Source organism: Cheilinus undulatus, linkage group 24, assembly GCF_018320785.1.
Source record: "Cheilinus undulatus linkage group 24, ASM1832078v1, whole genome shotgun sequence".
NCBI lineage: Eukaryota > Metazoa > Chordata > Actinopteri > Labriformes > Labridae > Cheilinus > Cheilinus undulatus.
The window spans coordinates 19,718,187-19,738,078 of record NC_054888.1 but is presented as its reverse complement, the minus strand read 5'-3'; the positions used below and the strand labels follow the sequence as shown (position 1 = coordinate 19,738,078).

Genomic DNA, 19,892 nt, shown 5'->3' with positions numbered 1-19,892 from the left:
GTCCAGCAGACAGGAGGGACATTCAGCCCCAAAAGTTGTCCACGTATGAATAATTTAGAGTAATATTTTGGAGCAGATCTCTTCACCTCTTTAGCACATGCTGTAAAGGAGCATAGTGTTCTAACATTTGATTTTATTTTCCCAATAAATGAAGTGAACGGTCATCTGTCCCTGAAGGAAACGCTCTGTCTCTCCCGTGCCTGCTGCCGGGTCGTTAAACGGCCAAACGAGCGATGGAATGAGTAAATAATTCAACAAATAGATGAATAAATAAAAGGGGTCGGACTCTGCGGTGGTTAAGCAGGAGAAGGGGGGGGGGGGTTGTTCAGCTGGAGAGCCACCTATGTCAGAGGGAGGGCAGCTTTCTCTCCCTGAACATGCACCGTCTGTACAATTCTGAACCTTGGCACCCGTACAGGCATCTGCTCCCTCTGCCAGTGCACCGTATACACACAAACATCTGCTTCCTCACATGCACAAAAAAAAGGGGGACATGCAGCACTTGACAGGTCCGCCTTTCGCCATTCTGCCTGGCCCTGCTCGCCGGGTCTTTACACAAAAACCTTAATGCATCCTGTCAAGCCATTAGGCGGTGATACGATCAGCTCGCAGGCCCCCATTAAGCCATCAGTGTCCACCTGTGATAAAGACGACCATTTGTTTTCTTAAAGCCCTACTTAATGTCCGTTTAACTCAATTTGTCAGGAAATGTACAACAATTTCCTCCCCCGATGGTCCTGAAATCTGGTCGGGGTTCAAAAACACAGAAAAGGAGAGGGAGGGAGTCTGTTTCTGCCTTTTTTTCAGAGGATGCATATTCAAATGAGGGGATTAAATTGCCTCTCATATTGACGTATCGTGTTGCGTGAGCGCTGAGAGGTGGCCTGTGTTTTCCCTCTAAAAGCTGATTTTTTGGACAGCAGGGGCACGAGCTGGAGGTTGTTTTGCCTCCATTAGCTTCGGTCCACGGCCTCTGCTCCCTCTCCTGATGCGGCCGTGACAGCACTCTAAATCTGGCCCCGCCGTTATTACCGGCACACGCCGCAAAAGCATAATAACACCTTTTAAAACAACATTGTCCCTGAAGCTGGCAAACACACGTGTGGAGTGATCGCCCTCCTTCCTCATCGACATCCCCGGTGAGGACACCTAACAGCCTCTGGAACATCTGTTTATGATCTGTCTGCAGACTAGGGATGGGCAACACAACAGCTTTTTAGTTTGATACCAAAGCAACAAAACACAATTCTTAAACACACAATCTGGGAAAAGTTACTGTTATAATAGATCAAATATTACAGGTGAGCTCCTGAAAACTGTCTAAGTTGCACAAATATGTTGGCAACAAAAATGGTAGATGGGTGGAACTGGCAAGAAGTGATCATTAGTCCTCTCCACCACACACTCACCGACGATCCAAAACCCAAAAACAGTTTGTTTAGCAGAGCTATTGACTGTAAATATAAACCCAGATTGGCTCTATATTCCAGACTAGATTGGCTCTAAATATCAGTCTAGATTGGTGCTTCATAGCGGCATAGATTGGATCTAAATTTTGGCCTAGATTGGCACTATGTATAAGGCTGAATTGGCTCTAAATATTGGCATAGACTGGCCCCAAATACCATCTTAGAATGGCTCGATAATCTGGCCTGGATTGGCTCTTAATTTCAGCCAAGATTGGCTCAAAATATCAGTCTACATTGGCTTTAAATAGCAGCCATACTTAGCTGTACATAGCGGCCACAATTGGCTCTATTTTTTAGCCGCCACAATTGGCTCTAAATATGAGTCTAGATTGGCTTAAAAAAATTGACCTAGATTGGCTCAAAATGTCAGTCTAGATTGGCTCTAAATATTGGCCTAAATTGGCTCTACATAACAGTGTAGATTGGATCATAATATAAGGCTAGATTGGCTCTTAATATTGGCCTAGATTGGCTCTACATAGCAGTAAAGACTGGATCTAAACATAAGGCTAGATTGGCTCTCAATATAAAGCTATATTGGCTCTAAATCTTGGCCTGGATTGACTGTAAATAGCAGCCAGAATTGGCTCTAAATATTAGCCTATTTTGGCTCTAAATATCAGTCCAGATTGGCTTTAAATATTGGTTTAGATTGACTCCAAATATCATTCTAGATTGGCTCTAAATACAAGGCTGAACTGGCTCTAAATATATGGCTGAATTGGCTCTCAATATAAAGCTATTTGGCTCTACATACTGGCCTACATTAGATCCAAATAGCTTCTTAGACTGGGTCTCACCACAGCCTAAGAGGGCTCAATAATCTGGCCTGGATTGGCTCTATATATCAGTCTAGATTGGCTCTAAATCTTGGCCTGGATCGGCTCTAAATATTGGCCAAAAATGGGTCTATTTATTACTAACCTATATTGGTACTAAATATTGTCTAGATTTGTTCCAAATATCAGCTTAGATTAAGCTTTAATATCAGCCTAGAAGTGCTTGAAAATCTGGCATATTTTGGCTCTTAATTCCAGCTAAGATTGGCCTTATATTTCAGTCTAGATTGGCTGGATCAGTCTTGGTCTGGATCAGTTCTAAATACCAAACAGAATTGGCTCTAATTATTAACCTATATTGGCTCTAAATATCAGTTGAGATTGGCTCTAAATACTGGTCTAGATTAGCTCCAAATATCAGTCTAGTTTGGCTCCACAAAGCAGTCTAGAATGGATCTAAATCTTGGCCTAGATTGGCTCTATATCTATATCTATATCTATATCTACATCTATATCAGACCAAAAGGGCTCAATAATCTGGCCTGGACTGAGTGAGACTGGCTTTAAATATATGCCTTTTTTGACTCTATTCATGAGCCAAGATTGGCACAATATGAGCCAAGATTTGCTCTATCTATAGGCCAAAATTGGCTCTTGATATCAGCCAAGATTGGCCCTCAATTGTAGCATATATTAGTTTTAAATACAAGGTCAGATTACCTCTGAATATCAGCCCAGATTAGCTCTTAATAACAGTTTATATTGACTCTGAAGATACCCCTAGATTGCTAAAAAAACTGTTGGCCTAGATTGGCTCTTACTATTAGCCTAGATTAGCAGTTAATACATGTCTAGATTAGCACTAAATATAAATCTAGATTGGCTCTAAATAGTAGCCTAGATTGGCTCTGAATATAGGCCTCAATCAGCTCTTAATACAGCCTAAGTTGACCCTCGATTTCAATCTTTAGTGGTAGTAAAAATCAGCCTAAATTGGCTGCAAATATCAACCTAGTTCAGCTGTAAATATTAGTCTACAATGGCAGTAAATATGAGACTATATCAGCAGTACAAATAGGCCTTTATTTGAGAGTCAATATTGCCTTTACCAATGGTATATAATGGCCTATATCAACTGTCAATATAGGCCTATTTCAGCTCTCAATAGCAGCCTATCTTGGCTGTAATTATCTGCCTTTATAATGTGTTTATATCATTCTATTCAGCTTTCAATATTAGGCTGAATAAGCTGTAAATCTTGGCCGAAATCAGTCTATGGCAGCTGCAAATATCAGTCTATAGTAAATAGTTACACTGAAACATCTTAGAAATCAGACAGGTTGCCCAGCCCTAATCAACATCCCTGGTGAGAACACCTAACAGCCTCTGGAACATCTGTTTATGTTTTGTCTACGGATACATCATTTGGCGTTGGAGGGGCCGCAGTTGCGAAGTGGGGGACTAATGATTCTTCGCAGGGTTGTAATCCCGCATGGCGGTAAATCAGCTCCAAAAGGGAGACAGAAAACTATCTGGTAAAACAAAACCAAACCAAAAAAAAGAATCTTTTAAATGCCAGAAGAGTCTCTGATTGGCAGCAGTTCCTTTTTCGGAGTATACGACTGCCTCGGCTGCCCCTTCTTCCCCAAGCAGGCAGGAAGTGGTGGGAACCCTGGTAGTTGTAGTGGCGGTGGCGGTACTGTCGACATCTGTCGTGGTTGGAGAGCTCAGTGCACAGGAAATGGGGTGTCACGGCGCTTGCTTGTTGGCCATTATCCTGGCATCCTAATGAAGTGTGGGCAGTTCGCGAGAGGGGGTCTCTGGATGGCATGTTGAACGCACGGATGGGCAGAGGCAGCACACAGACACGCCATCCCTTCGCCCTCACTCTCCCCTTCAAATCCCCCTCCTCTTCCCTGTTCCCTGTGCAAGTATCCCATCTGCCCGAGCTCCCCAACTGCACCCAATGGGACGGGGGCTGGTCATGAGCGCATGCGCCGTACGCCGAGGCGTTTTTCCATCAGGCATGTCGGCACGGCCGGCGTGTGAGTGGAGACACACAGTGAACAAGTGTCCTCTCGGCATGGATGCTGCCTCACGCTAGGAGAGCTGTGGCGGGGCTGTGCGGCGCCATCAATATACCTGACCCTAATGGTCTTTACACGGCAGATCAAGTGGTGTTTGTCGGACTCCTGAAGGGCCCTAGGTGGCTGTTTATTGACACAAGAACAGAAAGTGACTGGATGTTTTTCTTACAACACTTCAGAACACAGTGCAACAACAAACACGGCAATTTACACAAATCTATAGAAGGACGACGGCGGTAAATATTAGAAGAAGCTGAAACAAAGACACTGTGGTGACAGAGAAGTGGATCTGTCAGCCTTAACCCCTAATGACCTGTCAGTGATTTCAATTAGCTGCTGCCAAATACGGTCAACAAGAGGTCAAACTGATCTAATCTCTGTTTTTTGTATCTTTTAAGTGAAATTTACAGCAGTTAATTACCTTTCACTTTTCATATGTGCTTTTATTTAAGACAGGGCACTGCAATAGATAAAACAACCATTGTTTTTTTATGTTCCAACAGATTGTTAGAATTCAATTTTGGACTTAACAGTTTGTTTCTACTGCTTTCAGACTGGACTACCAGTTGATAATGCCAGGTCCTCTGAAATTCTGCCTACAAGACAGGAAGTAGCACTAGCATAATACAATTTTTTGCGAAGGAGCACCAGAGTACAGGAAGGAGAGCAAATACCCAATTGGATTGCAAACAATAATAACCGTTATTGCATAAATATCCATTTTAGGTTGGTTTTGGGGCATTTTGACTTTATTTTGATAAGTGAAGACACATTGGAAAAATGGGGATGAAGAGGGAGGACATTCAAACTCTTAACCACTGTATTGTGTCTTTATATGGGCGCCTGCTCTACCAACAAACCTGTAATCTCTGCTGTAATTGAGTTACCTAGTAGCCTTTTACTACTAATGTTGCTGCGTAGAAAATTAGCTAATGCAGAGATACTTTTGTGATTATTTGTGGCTCTTTTATATCTTCATTTTAAATATTACTCCCCCAGAACAGCTTAAAAGGGGAAACTTTTTTGCCATTTTCACCATTTTTACCCCTTTTCACCAATTTAAGCTATCTTTTGCTATCAAACACCCCTTCCCCCCCCTATTTTTTGGCTATTTTGCTACTTCTTGTTGCCAACTTTTCCCCAGTCTTTCCACTTATATCCCATTTTTGCCTTTTGTCACAATTAGCTACCTTTTGCCATTAAATATGCCCTTTTTCCTATTTTTACCTCTGCCAAGGAGGTCATGTGATTGGGTGGGTTAGTTTGTTTGTTCATTTGTTAGCAACATAACTCAAAAAGCCATGGACGGATTTTGATTAAATTTTCAGGTAATGTCAGAAATGACATTGGGAAGAGCTGATTAGATTTTGGGAGTGAGATTTTAGATTTTTTAAAGGATTCTTCACCATTGGGAGATAGGGCTGATGGTGGAAGTCTGCGCTCTCCGAGTGCTTTTCTAGTTTTTTGCGATAATTTTTTTTTTTTATTTTTTGCCAATTTTTGTTACATTCAAGCTACCTTTTGCCATTATCTACCACTTGTTTCCTATATCTTTGCCCATTTTTGCCAATCTTGACTGCTGTTTGCCCATTTTAGTCAATTTTCACTAATTTTTTGCCACGTTTTTGCCAGTTTTGCAACATTTTTTGCCACATGTAACTCATTTTTTTGGTCACTTCCCACTCATTTTTGCTACTTTCTGACCATTTTTCCACTTTTTCTCCCCATTTTCACCCCTTTTCACCAATTCTTGCCACCTTTCATGATTTTTGCCACATTTAAGTTTGTGTTTGCCATTAGCTACCAATTGTTTCCCAATTTTATCCCATTTTTGCCAATCTTGTCTGCAGTGTGCCCATTTTAGTCACTTTTCATTCATTTTATTGCCACATTTGCCAGTTTTTAGTTATTTTTTGCTACCTGTAACTCATTTTTTGTGACTTCTCACTCGTTTTTGCTACTTTCTGACCATTTTTGCAATTTTTCACCCCATTTTCACCCTTTTAACCAATTTTTGCAACATTTTGCCAATTATTGCCCCTTTAACCATTTTTTGCCACATTTAAGCTACCTTTTGCCATTACCTACCACTTAATTCCTATATATTTGCCCATTTTTGCCAATCTTGACTGCTGTTTGCCCATTTTAGTCACTTTTCACTCTTTTTTTGCCACTTTTTCGCCAGCTTCGTGACATTTTTTGCCAAATGTTATTCATTTTTTGGCCACTTCTCACTCATTTTTGCTACTTTCTGACCATTTTTCCACTTTTTTGCCCCATTTAAACCACTTTTCATGATTTTTGCCACATTTAATCTACCTTTTGCCATTACCTACCACTTGTTTCCTATATCTTTGCCCATTTTTGCCAATCTTGACTGCTGTTTGCCCATTTTAGTCAATTTTCACTTATTTTTTTGCTACGTTTTTGCCAGTTTTTCACCATTTTTTGCCACCTGTAACTCATTTTTTTGTCACTTCTCACTCTGTTTTAATGTGATTCATTTTTCACTTATGATAGAATTTGCTGCGGGCCAATTAGAAATGGGCCAAGGGCTGCATTTGGCCCAAGGCCATAGTTTGGACACCCATGGTTTATAGTGTCAGTTTAGCTCAGTTACTGTCATATCTAACAATTGCAAAATCCCCCCCCAAAAAATCCTAAAAAATAAAGTTAAATAACACAACAAAAATACTCTTTGTTTACTCACGATTAATTCCAAAATCAAAATGCAATGTGAAAAACTTTTTGTTTTGTAGAGTTGACATTTGATGATAACCTACTGCATGACAAGAATTTTATTAAGTGTCTATCAGGATCAAAATGGTGCAAATTTATGAGTTAAAATGCATTTTTTAAGAGCCTGTAACTGTACTTCTATTTCTCAAGATTGTCATGATTGGACATCACTGTTTGGTGCAAGCAGTCATACAAGGAACACATATGAAATACTGGATGTAGTAAGGCTCAAAAGTCAGAGCCCTCAGCCAGTTTTTCAACCACTGTGTCCACCTTTGTCCTAAAAAGACTGTAAAACATCAACCCTGTGCTGCACATTCAAGCTCTTAACATCATTTTTTCAGGACAACCTAGGCTTTCAGAATATGCTTGCTGCTGTAATGTCACTTGAATTTTTTAAAAGTTACAGCACCATAAACACAAAAGAGTCCTTGCTTCCTTTTGGGAATTTAAATCATTATTTAAAGCAGTTCCTGTCTGCAGTGACACTGAGGGACACGTCACAGCCTCTCTGTGTCTCTTTCTCTCTATTATGAGACATTCAGGCTCGCTTCTTCAATTTCTTAGTGTTTGCACATGCACTGTTTGGCAAAGCATTACGTGACATGACGACAGAACAGCACAGTCACAATGCATTGTGGGGTAAAAACAGACAATATGGCGGATGGTATTAGTCGCTAGCTGCAGGAACAATCAAAGAATTGATTATGAAATGGTTAAAAAGGCATTCAATAGTGGAGTTACTGGTGTGGATTTAATCTTTTAAGACCTTGGAAAGTCAGCCAAGTTCCAGGCATGCTAGAAAGCATTCTATAGGAACTACGAAGGCGTGGATAGCATCATTAGAATGGCACAAGGGAGGAGCGTCAGAGGAAAAAACAAGCAAGTGGCTGTGATTTATGGTTCAAAAGTTGTTTAGCTTTGAATAATGTGTCTCCACTTTTCATATATGACAACATTGGTCTTGGGGGTTAAAGAACAAATGAAGAACAAACTATAAATTTCAGAAAGCGTGCACACATTTCAATGTTTTTATCATCCAGATGAGACAATAACCAGAATGAGGCAAAAGAAAACAGATGTTTGACAACTCATTCCTTCTGTTTCTACTGGAAAAACAGCAGTGAAATAACCTAAAAATGGCCAAATAATGTTTAAAATCAGTTACTTCTGTGCCTCAGAGGTGTTAATCTCCTGCTAAGAATGGTTCACATGACGGCATCATTTTAATGAATTTCCCGCTGATATTTTCACACAGTAGCCGGCACTCACGTGCAGCCTGTTTTCCTCTTTCCCCCCAACACAAATCGCTCTTCAGGTAAAGAGTCTCTACTTACTTGTCGGCCCATAACTGTAATGGGCTAATGTGCCGGCTAAATGTAGCACTACAGCCCCTGAGTGCTTCATCAATACATCCGACGGATGCAGGACAGAAGGAGGATTATCACGAGCGCCAGATGCTAAGCCACTGAAACTGCACACAATCAATTAAGTCCTCTGTGCATACAGTAGCATCACGCTGCAGCTCGGTGTTATCCTGCAGAAATATCACTCAGATGAGGGGGAAGTTTAGTGGCTGATCGTTTCAATCTGCAACCTCTGAGTTAACGGAACAGTGATTTAAAAATATTACGATACATTGATTGGAAATTAAAGTATTGACCTTTAAATCATGCAATCAGTGGAGTCTATTTATACGTCTTTCCTAATCTTCTGTTACTCCTAACACATCCACTTGCCTCCATGTGAGTTTCTGAAGCATGTATGTGATTTCCAGCTCACTTGACAGGTCATTAAATGCCTCAGACAGCAGCAGCGCTACAGATTCAGAGAAAACATCTAAAGCACCAGGTGATGGACTGCTATGATCGCTTTATAACCACCTGATCCTGACGTCCAACCCTTCCCAGAAGAAGAATCACTCCGGAGACAAAGCGTCCCACAATCCCCTGCAGCGCGACAGAAGAAGTATGTAGTTAACCACATTACCTAACGTGCCCTGATGGATGCTGCAGCTCTCTGCGGGGGTCAAGATGTCACGCAGCCCCCCCCCAGCTCAGAGGAAGACAGATGAGGTTGTGTACAGCGAGTGGACACCTCTCTTGTTCGGCCTTGTTGTCTTTACTCCCAAAGCAATCTGATCCCTGATTGGCTCTCAGAGGAACCAAGGTTTGATAGGAGAAGATTAACGCTGGCGGCAGGATCACGACCCGACATGGCCGCTGTGATTACAGCGATGGCGCAGGTGGAGACGAGCTAATTCTGCTCTGAAATGGGTATTAACTCAATAATCTGGATGTTTGACACTCATTATGCTATTAGTTAACACGGATTACTGTAACAAACCCAGGATCCAGCCTATTATTATTAGAATATTTAAGCTTATATGTCAGCGTTCCCTTTGAAAGACAAAAAATAACTACACATTACCAAAGAGTTATAATCAACAAAGTAACATGAGTAAAGGTAAAATGAACGAAAAGAAACATTGCCATTTAAATGCCTCCATAGGGTAAACATTAAAGCGGGGTGGTTGTTGATCTTGACCTTTTCACCATTATACCATTTTTACTGCCAATTAATGCCACTTCTAGCAAATTGTGCCACTTTCAACCCAGTTTTGCCACTTTTAAGCCACTTTTGATCATGTTTACTGCCAATTTTTTGCCACTTCTAGCAAATTGTGCCACTTTCAACCCAGTTTTGCCACTTTTAAGCCACTTTTGATCATGTTTACTGCCAATTTTTTGCCACTTCTAGCAAATTTTTGCCACTTTAAGTACATTTTTGCAACTTTCGACCAAGTTTTCCCCATTTTCAAACCGCTGTGACCATTTTTACCTCCAATTTTTGTCACTTCTAGCTCATTTTTGCCTCTTTTAGTAAAGTTTTTGTCACTTTCAACCCAGTGGTGACACTTTTTAACAACTTTTCACCATTTTTACTGACCATTTTCGCCACTTTTAAATTTATAAAATCACTTTTGCTGCTTTATCCCATTAGCCATTTTTAAACATTTTTTTTGCCACTTCTTAACCACTTTTCACTATATTTACTTTCAATTTTTGCCACTCTTGGTACATTTTTGCCACTTATAATCAACTTTTCACCATTTTACTGCCAATTTTCACCACTTCTGGTAAATTTTTTGCCACTTTCAACACAGTTTTATGACTTTTTAAGCGCTTTTGACCATTTGTACCTCTCATTTGCCATTTTTTTCTTTTCTTAGCCCATATTTCCTGCTTTATACCTTTATGCCCCTTTAAACATTTTTTTTTTTGCCACACTTTATCCACTTTTCACCATTATTACTGCCAATTTTTGCCACTACTAGCAAATTCATGCCATTCTTAGTACATTTCTTTGCCACTTTCAACCCAGGTTGCCACATTTTAAACACTTTTCACCATTTTTAACCACCCATTTTTTGCCACCTTTTCATTTCTTTACCCATACTTGCTGCTTCATCCCTTTTTTTGCCCCTTTCAAACAATTTTTCTACTTTTTAAATTTTTTTTTTTTTGCCATTTTTACTGCAAATTTTTGCCACTTCTAGCCAAGTTATGCCACTCTTTGTACCTTTCTTTGCAACTTTCCACTTAGTTGTGCCACTTTTAAACTGCTTTTCACCATTAGCACCACCATAATTTACCACTATTTACCTTTCTTAACCCATATTTGCAGCTTTATCCCTATTTTATTTTATCCTTTTAAATAATTTTTGCCACTTTTTATCCGCTTTTCACCATTTTTACCACCAATTGTTCCCATTTTTTTCCTGTGTTAACCCATTGACATTTAAATGCATTCATGGGGAAAACATCAAGCACGGAGGAGTGGTTGTTGACCTTTTTAACCGCTTTTTACCATTTTTATTGCCATTTGTGGCAAATTTTTTGCCACTTTAAGTAAATGTATGCCCCTTTCCACCCAGTTTTGCTTCTCTTTATCTGCTTTTCACCACATTTACTGTCAATTTTTGTCACTTCTGGCAAATTTTTGCCACTCTTAGTACATTTTTACCACTTTCAAAACACTTATTCCACTCTTTAACCACTTTTCACCATTTTTACCCCCAATTTTTGTCACTTTTTTCATTTCTGTACCCATATTTGCTGCTTTATCCATTTTTGCCCCATTTCACCAATTTTTATCACTTTTAACAGATTCCATGCAACCACAGAACTGGTGACTGCTGATCTAACTTGCATTATATTCATCATGCATGGACATAAATATTTCAGTCTATATGGATTTTTTTTTTTGCAAGGCACCCCCCGGAAGGTCAAAGCTTACTACTGGCTAACCCAGGGACTAACATTTGAGAAAGTCAAAAGTGTATATCCTTTGTGTACACTGGTGAAAATAAAGCTTGTGGAGGACTGGTCTAACTGAAAAGACAACTAGAAATCAAAGGAGATAGGCAGAACGACTCGTGGACTGCAGGTCTGTACTTCACAACTCTCACTGTTACTGTGTGATGAATGAAAGAGTTGCAAAGCTGCTCAGAAACGGCACATTCTGGACTTTAAAAAGCAATGAAGCATCTGCTTACCTTAGCTCTTCTCGTGCCTTCATCTCGTCCAAATATGATCCCCTCAGGCTTCAAAAAACCAAGATGGCAGTGGGCCTCAATAGGAAACTTCATGCTTCAAACCTGCAATAAAAAAAAAACAGGCAACATCAAAACAGGTACTGAAGTTTACACATGAAGTCAGTGGTTTGATGACAGAAATTCAGCACCATTTAACAATAATCAATCGTTTTCTTCAATTTTTCCACCTTAAATCAGCTTGATCTGTTGCTTTGTGCTCAAAAACCTCCCTTCACTTTTTACAGTGTAGCAGGGCCCAGTCACTTGTGCTTTAAACCCTCACAGCTTCACCTCTCGACGCTCTCTGACAGTGAATAATCGTTCGGCCGCTTATGCAGCTTATCTGAGTATGTCGAACAGCGGCGGCGGGAAAGAGAGCCCTTAATCTGCCTATAATCAAACCTGACAGTCACCTACAGCAAGGTGTGGCGCCACGCTGGGAACCAGTCAGCCGAGCGCTCTGATCAGCAGAGAGAAACTGCCAGGCCATTAATATTAATCGTCCTAATCAGGCTGGAGAGCGCCGCGCTGATCGGAATGCTCTAGAAGGTAGAGCCGGGCACGGCAGACGAGCACGCCGCCGTACATCAAGGTAACGCCTCGCCGTTACCCACGGCCATCTATTTGAAGTAGGTGAAGGGAAGCCAGGTTTGTGTTATTGTTAATTACGCTCTTTGTAGTGAGTCTAGACACAGAGGCCTCCCTCACTGCCGCATTCACTCCCTCTACACGTCCTTCTCCTTCCTTTACTCCTTTATTTCTCTGGCCTGCATCTTTTTAACTTCCTCTTTTCTGTCTGAGGAGTTTAAATGACATAAAAAGTTTTTACAACTCAACTTCTTTGAGGAAAAGGGTCCACGTGCCACACTTGAACCTGAACCTTTCAGCTTAAAGGCCTCACCCCCAACAATTACACATTTTTGAAATGTGATGTGCTGTTTGTATTTGTCAAATTTTGCAGATTAAACTTTAGGAGCCATTTGAAGTAAAGTTACAGGCGCTTTAAGGGTTTGCTTCAAGGTCTCCACCATCATCCCCATCCCCCAAAAAACCAAGGACCACAGGACTTAATGACTCCACACCTGCCGCCCTTACTGCTGTAGTGATGAAGTTCGTCAAAATGGTGAAAAGCGGTTCAAAGTGACAAAACTGGGTGGAAAATGGCAAAAAGTGTTCTAAGAGTTGCATTAGTTTGCTAGAAGTGGAAAGAATTGGCAGTAAAAATGGTGAACAGCAGTTAAAAAATGGCAAAACTGTGTTGAAAATCACATAATTTGTAGTAGGAGTGGCATAAGTTTGCTTGAAGTAAAATGAATGGGTACTAAAAATGTTGAAAAGCTGTTAAAAAGTGGCAAAACAGTATTGAAAGTTACAAATTTGTTCTAAGAGTGGTATAAATTTGCAAGAAGTGGCAAAAGTTGGTGGTAAAATGGTGAAAAGTGGTAAAAAGTGACAAAACTGGGTGGAAATGGCAAAAATTGTTCGAAGAGCGGAAAATATTTGCTGTAAGTGGCAAAAATTGGAAGGTAAAATTGTGAGAAGCGGTTAAAAAGAGGTAAAACTGGGTTAAAAAGAGCAAAAATGTACCTAGAGTGGCAAACATTTGCCTAAAGCGGCAGAAATCAGCAGTAAAATAGTGAAAAGCGGTTAAAATGTGGCAAAACTGGGTTGAAAGTTACAAAATTTGTACTTAGAATGGCATTAATTTGCTGTAAGTGGCAATATGGGTGGTTTAAATGGTGAAAAGCGATTTAAAAGTGGAAAAGCTGGGTTGAACGTGGCCCAGATGTACTAAGCATGGCAACAACTTGCTAGAAGTGGAAGGAAGTATGGACTTAATGACTCCACACCTGCCGTCCTCACTGCTGTGGTGATGGAGTCCTTCAAACGCATTGTGCTGTCTCTCCTGGACCCCCTTGCAGACCGCCAACAGAGCCAACAGATCTGTAGACGACGCTGTCAACCTGGCCCTCCACTTCATCCTCGAGCATCTGGACTCAGCAGGAACCTACGACAGGATCCTGTTTGTGGATCTCAGCTATGCTTTCACATCATAATCCCAGCTCTACTCCAGGACAAGCTCTGCCTGACTCCACCTGCAGGGACATGCCAGACTTCCTGTCTGACAGGAAGTAGCGAGTGTCTGACAGCTTTCACTTCTTCTCCTTGTATAGCAACAGCTGCACCTCAAGTCACCAGTCCGTCAAGCTCCTCGGGTTTGACACGACCCTCATTGGACTCATCTCTGGTGAGGACGAGACCACCTATAGGTGGGGAGGTGGGTCAACTGGTGACCTTAATGCTCTGAGGACAGTGGAGATGGTTGTAGACTTAAGGAAGGACGCTGCCCCATAACCCCCTGCGACTCCCCAGTTTCCACTGTGGACTCTGTCTGCTCCCTTGGGATCCTTATCCCCCAGGACTTCAAGTGGGAGCTAAACATCAGCCCCCTCATCAGAAAGCCCAACAGAGGATGTACTCCCTGCAGCAGCTCCAGGATTCTGAGGTGTGCAGGTAAAATTGTGATCCTTCCTCTTCACAGAAGGGTAGGGTTAGACTTAGGCTCTAGGAACTATGCGGTACCAGATCCACCAGGCCTGTTCTATTGCCACATCTTTCCCATGAAACACAGGAACACCGAGAACCCTAGGTTAAGGTTAGGCTAACCCTACTCTACAGGGTATTGTGAAGAGGAGGATGCAGGACACCAGACCCAACAATGCAGATGAGCTGAAGGCCACAATAAGAGCAACCTGGGCTTTCATAACTCCTTGCAGTGCCGTAGACAGATTGCCTCCATGCCGAGCCCAATTTTGTTGTAATTCATGCAAAAGGAACCCTGACCAAATCATCATCATTAATCCATTATTCTGAGGCCAAAGGTCGAGATCATTGGGCCCAATGCTCCTCCCTTTCTTGACCCACTATTTTCCTTGCTAAAACATATATTTTTTATCGCCAAATTAATACAGAAATGTGATCCCCTGAAAGTTAAACAGTTGACCATCCTTTTTTCATCATCTTGTCTCTGATTTTCTCTTCACGCTTTCTAAATTCCTCCTTCTTGCTTCATCTATCTTCTCCCTCCATCCTCTTCTTCTTCTGTGGTCCTGTATCCACTCGCTGACCCCGGCTCTGACAGAAGACCAGTGTGCCCCTCCGAGTCTAAGGCTCCTCCTCAGTGAGCGATGATCGCCGGCATTTACCCCCCCCCCCGTGTTGACGACCAACTTCTTCCCCGAGTCGGTGAGCGAGTGCGCGGCCCTTATCTCGCCGCTGCCACACAGAGGATTACTTTAGAGGAGGAGATGTGGTGGATAAAGTTGTGCTGCTTCACCTCTCATTCTCCCGGAGCGAACAGACGGAACAGAGAGCGTGTTAACAGCGATCTGATAGCTGCTGATAAATGCACTCTCTCTTTGTCTACTTATTTCTCTGTCACTTTGTTTTTTTCTTTCCTAGGAGGAGGAACTGTGCCACGATGACAAACCTTTAAAAATACCCTATTAGTGGTGGCTTTCTGTGCTTAAATACACATACAAGTTATGCATTTCTTGAACAAACTGATTACGTGAGGGTTTACACTTCATTTTTCATCAATATCCTTTTAAAATGGTGCAATTTGGATCTAAACTGGTCAGCAGTTCTCTACTGCTATATTTCTTATAAATGCAACTGTAATGCCCAAATTTCACTCAGGAGATACATACATTTTTTTTTTTTTCAGTCAGGAACACTTTCTTCATGCATTTAACCATTTTATTGCAACATGGATTTACAGTTTTACATGGTGAAGACGACTCTGCTCCTAAAGTTGCTCTCTGGGCTAGCAGTATACTTAACCTTCCCAGGGAGTGCATGGATAGAAACCCCAATATGATACACCCATTTATCATAATGTATATTGAACACGATACAATTAGTTCAAAAGTAATAATTCTAAAAATGGGGGTGCATCAAGCTTTATGCTATAAAGGAGGAGGCTGGGGTGGAGGAGGTTAAGCTTTGTTTTTCGAAGTAGCGAAATATTTACAGGGACTGGCAAAAATGGGTGGTAAAAGTGGTGTAGAATGGTTAAAAATGGCAAAATTGTACTAATAGTGGCCATTATTTGCTAGAAGTGGCAAAAGTTGGCAGCAAAATGGTGAAAAATGGTTAAAAAGTGATTGAACTGGAAGGACAATGGCAAAATATATACCAAGAGTGGCAAAAATTTACAAGAAGTGGCAAAAATTGGTGGTAAAAATTTGTAAAAGCTGTAAAAAAGTGGCAAAACTGGGTTGAAAGTGGCAAAAAAGATGGCTGTAAAATGGTAAAAAGCAGTTAAAAGGTGATTAAAACTAGGTGGAAAATAGCAAAAAGTGTTTTAAAAGCAGAAAAAATTTGTTGGAACAGGCAAAATTTTGCATTAAAAATTGTGAAAAGCAGTTAAAAAGTGGCAAAACTGATTTTAAATGAGCAAAAAAATGTGCTAAGTGTTGCAAAAATGAGTGGTAAAATTGGTGCTAAGTGATTAAAAGTGGCAAAAAATGTACTTAGAGTGGCAACAACTTGGTAGAAGTGGCAAAAGTTGGCGGCAAAATGGTGAAAAGCGGTAAAAAAGTGATTAAGCTGGGCAGAAAATGTCAAAAACTGTTTTAAGGGCCACAAGAATTTTTCAAGAACTGGCAAAAATTGGCAGTAAAAATTGTTAAAAGCTGTACAAAAAGTGGCAAAACAGGGTTGAAAGTTACAAACTTGTACAAAGAGTGGCATAAATTTGCTAGAAGTGCCAAAAGTTGGCGGAAAAATGGTGAAAAGTTGTTAAATAGTGGCAAAACAGTACTTAAATGGACAAATTTGTACTGAGAGTGGCATAAAAGGGTGAGAAGCGGTTAAAAAGTGATAAAATTGGGTGGAAAAGGCAAAAAATGTTCTAAGAGTGGTAAATATTTGACAGAAAAAGAGGCAAAACTGGTTTGAAAGTGGCAAAGATGTACTTAGAGTGGCAAACATTTGGTTAAAGCAGCAACAAATGGCAGTAAAAATAGTGAAAAGCTGTCAAAAAGTGGCAGAACTGGGTTGAAAGTTGCAAAATTTGTACTAAAAGTGGCATTAATTTGCTAGCAGTGGCAAAATGGGTGATTAAAATGGTGAAAAGTGGTTAAAAAGTGGCAAAAATGGGTTGAATTGGGTAAAAAAATGTTCTAAGAGTGGCATAAGTATAAATGCAAAGAGGAATTAGTGAGAATTATGTTGCATCTTAATACACCGCTGTGTTGAGAGAAGGAGCTGTGATTGGCTGTTGGAGCTGGGAGGTGATAATTAGGATCAGCTGGTCAGCTGATCACGGCTAGCTGTATGACTACGATGTCCTGCATGGACTAACGTTAGGCTTAGGTCATCCTGTCAAACTCTACCTGTCTGACATCACCATAAAAACACTTTCTCTAGAGACCATATAAACCTGTGTAAATTGTGTAAATGTGTAAATGATTGGATCAGCTGTAAATGGATGCTAGAGCTTAAAATCTACCAAGTTTGCTGCTGATTACTTTAGCTGGAAGGAGCGACGATGTGTGTCTGAAAAATGCTGTAAACTGACCACTGCAGCAAACAACCTGCAGCAGCTTTTTCACGTCTGCAGAGAGAAAGAAGGAAATGGGTAAACAGCGAGGAGGAGGGGGCTGAAAAAGTCCTACGCTCAGCAGCTTTGAGAGTCCAAGATGTGAAAAGTGACTGGTTGATTTATCACGGGGGAAACGGAGCCACAAAGTACAATTTTCTACCTTGGCCTGCGAACAATAATTCATAATGATGTCGCCTCCTGATAGCGGCGGACCTTTGCGGCTGCGTCGCTCCCCTGAAAATGATCGTAATAAATGTCAGGAGTTCGCAGGTAACTACTTTAAAAGCCATTAGAAGAAGTCGTGATGGAAGATAGCGGCTCCATGCTGCGATAACAAGTTGTTGTTTGCTGATAAAAGGGGGAAAAATGAGTGGCTGTGTTTTATTGTGAGGTTACAGGAGCTCAAGGACTATTACAGATAAAGAGAAGATGTCAATTAAAACGGCTGCAGCCTCTGCAGCACCCTAGCGTCAGACCTGGAGCTTCCTGCAACACCTTGGTCAAACTGACGGATATTTACACCAAGAGGGATAAGAAAACATACACATGGCGTTTCATAATGCTGTCATGTCTCTGTGTTGACCTTTCATCTCAGCAGAGCGCTCCCTGCAACGCTCATGCATCACGCTTTAATGGCGTGTCAGAAAAAGCCGTGCTGCTTTTGGTGTTGGTGCACATTTTTTATCGCAACATCGGCAGATTATGAGCGAGCTAATGAACTCTGGGGATGTGAGGAAAGCCTTGTTACAACTTTCCCCCAAACTTCAGAAACGAGGCCTTATTGAGCGGGGAATCTAATACAAAAACTCATACTTGTAAGAGCAAATAAGCAGGCGCAGATGAGCATTGGTCTTTATGTACGCTCAGAGAGGAGAATATTGGATCTTAGCGCGCTCAAAGTCATCCGTTTTGCAGTGAGAGGGGCTCATAAAAGCAGCCGTTGATGTGACTTTAAAGTTCCCCAGGGACGCCAGCGAGACTCTTTAAAGACTCTTTAAAGGCTCGGAGAGTGAATGAGTGGAGGAGACACAGGGATTAATAACAAGGAGTTTACCTACACTTTCATCTGCTGCATGTAAAGGCATTCATGAAATGATTAAGGCGTTTGTGCAGGAATAAAAACGCTCCACTCTGAAGTAAAACGCAGCATTATAGAGAAGGATGAGCTGCACGGTTTACTTTGAACAGTTTTAACGGTTACACATGAAAAATAAAATCTAGCAAAGAAAGAACAGCTGCAGTCTGACTTAGACCACAGATATTTACACACAGATGTTACCTGCTGCTATTTAAAGGAGCAATACAACAATGCAGGTGCACTTTGACAGGAAGCAGCTGCTCCTCATAATGAATAACCCTGGCCTGCTTCCTATTCGCGACACTTTATAACCGCCTTTTCAGCCCATTCTTCCGCTCTTTATCAATTTTATACACATTTAACCCAAAAAACCACATTTTTTCACCAATTATTGCCACTTTTCACTACTTATTCAGCCATTTTTGCCCATTTGGATTATTTTTGAATTTCGCCACTTTTGAACAACTTTCACCCCTTTTTCTGCTGTTTTTCATATTTGGGACCCCTCTTTATGTAATTTAAAACCTTTTTTTTTAACTTTATAAACTCTTTTCACAATTCTTTCTACCCGTTTTGCCTCTGTTACCCTATTTTTGCCTCTTTTTAACACCTTTTCACCAATCTTTCTACCGTTATTGCCACTTTAAACACATTTTGCAACTTTTTAACCTGTTTTCACCATTCTTTGTGCTATTTTTGACACTTTCCGAACCCATTTTGCCATTTTTTTCTGTCATTGTTGCCACTTTTGTCCCATTTTTTTGCGACTTAAAATGTGTATTTGCCACTTTAACCACTTTTCAACATTTTGGTTCTGTTAACCCATTTTTGACACATTTGATCATTTTTTTTCCTGCTATTTCTGCCACTTTTACTGCATTTTGGCATCTTGAAACATATTTTTTGCCTCTTAAGACCACCTTTTCACCACTTTTCCTGCAGGTTTTGCTATTTTTGACCCACTTTTATCACTCAAAATCTATATTTTCCACATTCTAGCCTCTTTGTACCATTTTCCTGACCATTTTGCCTGTGTACCCTTTTTTCTGCTACTATTTTAACCCCCTTTTCACTACTTTTTATGTTTGTTTTTAACATTTTGACCCATTTAAGCCTCTGTAAATCCATTTCAGCCACTTTTAAACCACTTTTCACCATTTTTTCCTGCCCATTTTGCCTCTATTAACCCATTTTTGCCACTATTTTACCCATTTGGCAGATTTTGACACCTTTTTGGCTCAGTTCACCCATTTTGCCTCGGTTGAACCCCTTTTCACTCATTCTACTGTTTTTGCAAGTTTTGACCCATTTTTCCACCTTAACCTTTTTATTGCCACTTTAAACCAATTTTTTGCCACTGTTCCATCACCCTTTCTGTCATTTCTGCCACTTTGAACACATTTTTGCCACTCTGAAAACATTCTTGCCAAATTTTGCCCCTTTCTTGAGAACTTTTTCTACCATTTTTGCAACTTTAGACCCATTATTCTACCTATCTTTTGCCTGTTGACCCATATTCCACTTTTAACCAAATT

General features: G+C 40.8%; 1 long non-coding RNA gene across 2 annotated transcripts in view; it reads right to left on the bottom strand.

Moving 5' to 3' along the window:
* LOC121506416 overlaps positions 1–19,892 on the bottom strand; it is a 401,243-nt gene that overhangs the window by 92,818 nt on the left and 288,533 nt on the right. For both annotated transcript variants that reach the window (XR_005991648.1, XR_005991649.1), the window contains one exon: positions 11,633–11,734. This is a non-coding gene — a long non-coding RNA (uncharacterized LOC121506416). The remainder of the gene's footprint in view (positions 1–11,632; positions 11,735–19,892) is intronic.